The 7,501-nt window shown below is 42.1% G+C and overlaps 1 long non-coding RNA gene across 1 annotated transcript; it reads left to right on the forward strand.

Annotated features, from left to right (window-relative positions):
• Positions 1-5,050: 5,050 nt before the first annotated feature.
• Positions 5,051-7,501, forward strand: LOC142552518 (uncharacterized). Its single transcript, XR_012821823.1, has 2 exons — positions 5,051-5,204; positions 7,188-7,501. It is a non-coding gene; the product is annotated as an uncharacterized LOC142552518 (long non-coding RNA).

Raw genomic sequence — 7,501 nt, forward strand, 5'->3', positions numbered from 1 at the left:
AGACGAGAAGGATCCGCATCCGGGAGTCGACCGAGGTCTCGCCCGTCCCCTAGACGTGGTCAAGGCCCTCCATGGATAAATCAGGGGGTTGAGGAGCAGAGAGGGGAATGTCGAGGTCAAGATGTCCTTCAGGAGCCCGTCGAACCGAGGAGGAGAACGAATGAGGATAACCACCCTACGAGAGTAATGATTCATATGATCTCAGGCGGTGCTACTGATGGAGACTCTGGGCGAGCTTGGAAAGCACATGGGAGAATGTTGGAGAAATTTGAGATATCTAGGGGTGCAGACTTACCACAAGACCACATCATCAGCTTTGGGTCGAAAGACCTCCGAGGCATTGTGACTCCACTTAACGATGCCTTGGTGGTGACGGCCACCATTGCCAATTATGAATGTGGCAAGGATATTTATTGATAATGGAAGCTCCGTGAACATCTTTTTCAAGAGCACGTTGGATCAAATGAAGATGGAAGGATTTTAGTTTGAGTCGGTCTCCACCCCACTGTATGGGTTTGCAGGACACGCCATCCCGCCTTTGGGTCAGATTGTGCTTTCCCTATCTTTGGAGACTGATCCTCGGCGGGTAACAAAAATGATAGCGTTCACCGTGGGGGATACCCTTTCAGCGTATAATGGAATTCTAGGACGGCCAGCCCTGAAGGATTTCAGAGCCGTAGCTTCCACTTATCATCAGAAGTTTAAGTTTCCTGTGAGAAAAGAGTTAAAGTCTTGTGCGGGGACCAAAAATTCGCGCGTCGGTGTTATGAAGGGGTAGTGAGGGAGGAGGGGAAAAGAGCGCGTATGGAGCTTAACATGATTAGGAAAAGAAGAAGTGGGTAACTTTGTCCTGTGGAAGTACAAGAGGAGCAAAGCTGAAAGTTGGAGAATGCGTCGGGCAAGGCTCTAAAGAGGCTCGGGAACGCTTACCACTGTAGAGAATATTAATCTTGACTTGAATTTTGCTGTATTTCGTCTCTGAATTTGTCTTATGTTATCAGTTGAAACTTAATAAAGCCAAGTTCTTATATTAAGTTCGTGGATGTTGTTGTATTGTGAGGATGAAATAAATTAAATTTTCCTGCTAAGACATCGCCTAGCAAGGAGCAGAGTGGAGGAGAAAAATTAAATTTTATTTTTCCTACTAGGGCATCGCTTAGTAGAGGAGCAGAGTGAGTAGAGACAAAATTAAATTTTCCTGCTAAGGCATCCCCTAGCAGAGGAGCAGAGTGGATGAGGAGAATTAAATTTTCCTGCTAAGGCATCGCCTAGCGGAGGAGCAGAGTTTGACCGGAGAAAAATTAAATTTTTCTTCTAAGGCGTCGCCTAGCAGAGGAGCAAAGTGGAGGAGAAGAATTTTATTTTTCCTATTAGGACATCGCCTAGTAGAGGAGCAGAGTGGAGTAGAGACAAAATTAAATTTTCATGTTAAGGCATCCCCTAGCAGAGGAGCAGAGTGGAGGAGGTGAATTATATTTTCCTGCTAAGGCATCGCCTCGCAGAGGAGCAGAGTTTGGCCGAAGAAAAATTAAATTTTCCTGCTAAGGCGTCGCCTAGCAAGGAGCAGAGTGGAGGAGAAGAATTTTATTTTTCCTACTACGGCATCGCCTAGTAGAGGAGCAGAAAGGAGTAGAGACAAAATTAAATTTTCCTGCTAAGACATCGCCTAGCAGAGGAGCAGAGTGGAGGAGGAGAATTAAATTTTTCTGCTAAGGCATCGCCTAGCAGAAGAGCTGAGTTTGGCCGGAGAAAAATTAAATTTTCCTGCTAAGGCGTCGCCTAGCAGAGGAGCAGAGTGGAGGAGAAAATTTTATTTTTCCTACTAAGGAATTGCCTAGTAGAGGAGCAGAGCGGAGTAGAGACAAAATTAAATTTTCCTGCTAAGGCATCCCCTAGCAAAGAAGCAGAGTGGAGGAGGAGAATTAAATTTTCCTACTAAGGCATCGCCTAGCAGAGGAGCAGAGTTTGGCCAGAGAAAAATTAAATTTTCCTGCTAAGGCGTCGCCTAGCAGAGGAGCAGAGTGGAGGAGGAGAATTAATTTTATTTTTCTGCTAAGGCATCGCCTAGCAGATGAGCAGAGTTGGGGAGGAGAAAAATTTTATTTTCCTCCTAAGGTACCGCCTAGCAGAGGAGCAGAGTTGTGAAAGAGAAAAATTTATTTTCCTGCTATGGCATCGCCTAGCAGAGGAGCAGAGTGAGGAAGGATAAAAATTTTATTTTCCTACTAAGGCATCGTCTAGTAGAGGAGCAGAGTTTGGGAGGAGAAAATTGTTATTTTCCTGCTATGACGTCGCCTAATAGAGGAATTAGAGGGTGAGGGTGAAGAATTTTTATTTTCCTGCTAAGGCCCGGTTTAACAGAGGAGTTGTGAGATAATGAGGTGAGAGTTTGATTTTTCCTGCTAAGACCCGGCTTAGCAGAGGAGTTACGAGATGATGAGGTGAGAGTTTTATTTTTCTGTTAAGGCATCGCCTAGCAGTGGAGTTAGAGGGTGAGGAGGTTGAAGTTTTATTTTTCCTGCTACGGACTATTCTTGCAGAGGAGTCAAGGGCACGGGGAAATGAGAATTATTTCCTTCAAAAGCTTAGTAGAGGACCTTGAATATTGGGGCAACGAGGGCAGAAGGTGTTAGAAAAATTTATTTGGTTCGTCGATAACGAATTATGTTTGCCGCTACGAAAATTACGAGGATCGACCTGCCCAGTCAGGTCGCAGGGATCGACCTGCCCGGTAATGTAGTGGGGGCTTGGCGTGCGAGGCAGGAGCGCTCGTGCTGGGCGAGGGGCGCTAGGCGAGCGTGAGCACTCGGGCGAGCGTGCGCTGTCATGGGCGAGGCTGTGCGATGCGGCGAGGCTAGGCGAGCGTGCAGGCAGGCGCTCAGGCGAGGGAGAGAGCAGCGAGGAGGGGCGAGAGCGAGCATGCGGGCGGGCGCTCGAGCGAGAATGAGAGCTGCGAGGAGGTGCAAGGGCGAGTGTGCGGGCAGGGCGAGCGTGTGGGCAGGGCGAGGGTTGGAGGGTATGCGCGCAGGGCGAGCCCTCGGCAGGGTAGAGGCGGCTGGGCGAGAGGCTGTGGGCGAGGCTGGGTTGTGGGGCGAGCGTTCGAAGGGGCAGGCGCGCGGGCGTTCGGCGAGGGCGAGACGAAGGTGTGGCGCAGGTGCGAGAGGGCAAGGTGGTTGGGCGAGGGCGTGAGGGCTAGGTGGTTGGGCGAGGGTGAGGCGAGTGTATGTGGGAGCGTGCTGTTACCATGTGATGGAGAGCTGGTGAATGAATTGCAGTGGAAATTCTGTATGGGAGAAGTGACAATGAAGTAAGCAGGTGACCAGAGTAGGGAGGAAGCCCATATCAAATCTTTCCCCGCAGAGCAGGATTGCGCTTGATTTGTTTCCAAAGTTTTGGATACTGACGAACGGCAGGAAGAAAATGCACAATTCACGCCCCATAAACCGAGGACAACACAATTAATCGAACTTCAAACATGCGATTCAGTTCGACTCGGGAGGGGGAGACTGGTGATACCCCATGGATGGGCCCATTACCCTTGGCTCATCCGTAGCCCTAATGGAAGACAGGCCCATCAAATGCCATGTATTCTCTTATAAATACCAAGTTTGAGTGTTAATTCATTCATTCACTTTATTGTTTTCAGGAGCACCCTTAGTTGCTCCCCCCATATATCCTCAGTCTCTGACTTGAGCGTCGGAAGGCTACGTCAGGTCACCCTCCTGGCCTCCTTCTAACGATCTTATTTGTGATTTCAGGCTCAGGGTAATTTCAAAACCTGCGTCTGGACTAGTGACACTTACTGGAAACGGACCCTAAATTTTCCGTTGGTATCATCTGTAGAAGAGACCAATAGAAGTCTTGGTATTTTGATTTTTTTTTTCTCTCTCATTTTCATCATTTCAAATTGCAATATAAACTTGCATTAATAACATAATAATTTCCAATTTCAATTAAGTATTCCACCAATCCTATTTATATTATAATATAAATCAAATTGACATAAAAAAAATCTATAGTACCCTACCTCGAGGAAACTAGGTTCTCTTGTAGGAGGAGCAGCATCATCACGAAAGGTCCTTGATACGAAGAACCTCCTCCTACATCCAAATATGTGACTAAATTAAATGTTCATTTTACCGAATTTTCTTAGGAATTAAACTACATTTCCCGTCGATCCAGTGGAATTAATTAATCCAAGAAAAGAAAACGACCAAATAAATTATCATGCTTATTATATTTTAAATTATATATATATATATATATAATCGAAATATATATAGATATAGATACATATGAATTTGGATTTTACCGTAGTAAGGGATAAGCATACTTTGGAAAACTAACCATGATTAATAAAACTTCTGAATCCAATCAAACTATAGAATATGACTAATAACAATTATAACATAAATATTAGTGAACTGACTCATCATATATACTAGTAAATTATGTGTAATGTCCCGAAAATCGAAAAATCCACGTGTACCACGTGTATGCAAATTATTAATTTTTTTGGTATTTTATTAAATTCTTTTAAATCATAAAATGCATGTTTATTTTATTAATCTGTGTTTAATTATTTTTATGCATTTTATGCATATTTATTTAATGGTAGGATTTAATTCATGAAATTTTTAAGGTCCATGCATTAAAGATTTTTAAGTTTCATTTCGTGTTCGAACGAGGAACGGAGACCGGAGAATTTTCAAGAAAATTATTTTTATTACATGATTAATTTTTATTAATTAATATAAGATGTTTTAAAGGTATTTTTCAGGAAATGAGATTTATTGAGTATTTTTACCCGTATGATTTTAATTTTTAACGGTACGTAAATTTTATCGAGTCGAGGGACTTTTTGAGGGTTCGGCTAATATTTCCAAAAACTTTCCAACACGAAATATTTTTCGAGAATGTGTTTAGATTCAATAGGTCTACTTTTAATCTTATTGGACTTAAATATCTTTTTAAACTCTTAAATGACAATTAAATCCCATTATCTATTAATTAACTATTTAATAAATGCATAAGACCCACTAAACCTAAATCTATACCCACCAGCCGACAACCCCTCTCCCCTTCTTTATTTTTACGTGTGTTTCAGCACCTCCATGGATGCACCTCTCGGCCAAGCTCCTTTGTTCAAGAGAAAATCCTCTCGGCGTGTCCCTCGTCTCGTTTTTGTTCATCAAATCATCAAGGCACACTCGTATCCCTCATTTTCTCTCATACACGCCATAGTATACTGAAAATTATGTGTGTGTTCGAAAATTTAAGGATCCTCCTTGTGGTTATGTTTTTGTTACAATTTTGTCATGAAACTTGCATGGTTTTGAAGTTTGTTCACGTTTTCAGTATTTTTGTGCAAGGGCGGTTAATTTTGTGATGTGAGGGGGCTGTGCAGGTCGTGGATGTTGATGTCTAGGTGCTGAAGTGTCGAGGTTGTCAAGCTCGATCGGGAAATGCTCGGGTCTAGCGGGGTTATACGTTTGAGGGATAGATCGAGGCGTTTGGGTGGTTAGCCGACCATGGCTCGATCCCAGCCAACGAGCCGACCCTTGTGGGTCTGTGACAGGGCTGGGTGAAGGCTGGAAGTTGCTGGTATTGACCCTTAAGTGGTTCGACGGGGTTAGTGCACGGTTGGACGCGGGCGGTTTGAAGGTGGAGTGGTTTGAGTTGTGGGCACGTCCGTGAGTTTGGGGGTTTAGGGCATGCTTGGGTCGGTCCAAGGGGGGGTCCGTGAGCTGGTCTTGGTCCTAGGATGGTTTAGTTCAAGGCTGGGGTCCAGCCCGGAGTCGAGCTAGGAAGGAAATAATCTAGCCTTGTTGGGTTATTGTTGGAAGCAAGTGTGCTGGAAATTTCCAGCAACATTTGAGTTTGTTTCCATGGGTCATTAGTGATCTGGAACGGAGGAGGTCAGGTGGGTTTAAGTCACGATTTAAGTTTGGGAAGTTTTGGTTAAGTTTCGAGTCGATTCGGGTTAAAATCGGACACCGGTCCAAGTTTTAAAACAATTCGGTTAAATTATAAAATGGGCTCGAGTTTACGTCTAGGGATGCTTTTAAATATGTTTTGGGATATTTTAAGGAATTTGGTAAGCTTCGGATCAAAATAATGAGTTTTAGATTTATCCGGGATTTAGTCGCCGCACAAAATGTTAATTACAGAATTATTTGAAACGCTAGATTTAAGATTAATTAAATTAGAAAAAATTATATTTAAGCTCAAATAATTATTAGAAGTCTAAGTTTTTAATTTGGGAATTTTATGCTAAGGTTTGGTTTAATTCGGGATTAAAACACATTAATATGTTATATTTAAAGATTAATTTAAAATTCATCGATTTAAGCCAAATAAAAATAAGGGAAAATTCTTGTAGGCTTAAATAATTATTTGGGACATGTTAGAGTCAATGGAATTAAGAAAATGTCAAAAATGTGAAATTTTACGTCTAGCGGCAAAGCGGAAATTTTTGGGTTCCAGGGGCAAAATGGTCATTTTGCACCCGTGGTGAGATTTTGGTCCTGGCAGTACCCTGAGCACATTTTATCATGTTTTTAAATGTTTATGAATCACGTTCATGAATTTTATGGAATTACGATAAATACATTGCATGCTTGGTTTAAAGAAAAAGTTACGTATATACATGTTTTTATTAAGTGATGATTATGATGCTATTTTGAAGGATGGGATTTGGTTGTGACTGACGATGTATATGTATACGATGATATGAGATATGATGAGCTGAGGCCCGGGCTCAGTGGACGGGTAATGCTGTCGCTGATGTCCCTCGCCGCCGGGTACCACGGTTACATATAGATGGATCCATCGATAGAGCTGATAAGAAAGTCACAATTAACAAACTGAATTCAATTAAAAAGGAAATGTTTACGTATATGATGACATGAGTTGACATGCTTTAACACGTATATGTTGATACGATGATACATGCTATGATTATTATCATGTTTTGAAAGGATACGACACGTTTACGTATATGATGACATGAGATGACATGCTTTGACACGATATGATTTTACACAACACTTTTACGTTATGCTTTTAAGTTCATGAAAGATATGTTGAGTACGATATTTTTCACTTCTGTGTGCTATGTATATGTACTTGTTATTCCGGGTACAGGTGTGTTGAGTCTTTAGACTCAAAAGGCGTGTATGATGCAGATGAGCTAAAAGTTTTGAGGAGACTGGAGGTGCCGAACTCTGAGTAGGCAGACCTGGTGCGGTGACACAACCCGAGGACCACATGTTTTCCGCATTACGATTTATGCAATTGAGAGGAGATAACATTTTCTTACGATGATGATTTTATGATTATTACACGTTTACGTTTACGTGGTTTTGGACGAGTTTAGTTATTTTAAACCGCGCTATTTTTGTGATCAAATAAATATGATTATTTTAAATGTAGATTTATTAATGCTAGCCTTTAAAAAAAATATTTTCGCACTTTTAAAAACGAGCAAGACGTTTCATTA

The sequence above is a fragment of the Primulina tabacum genome, chromosome 8 (assembly GCF_025594145.1).
Source record: "Primulina tabacum isolate GXHZ01 chromosome 8, ASM2559414v2, whole genome shotgun sequence".
Classification (NCBI taxonomy): Eukaryota; Viridiplantae; Streptophyta; class Magnoliopsida; order Lamiales; family Gesneriaceae; genus Primulina; species Primulina tabacum.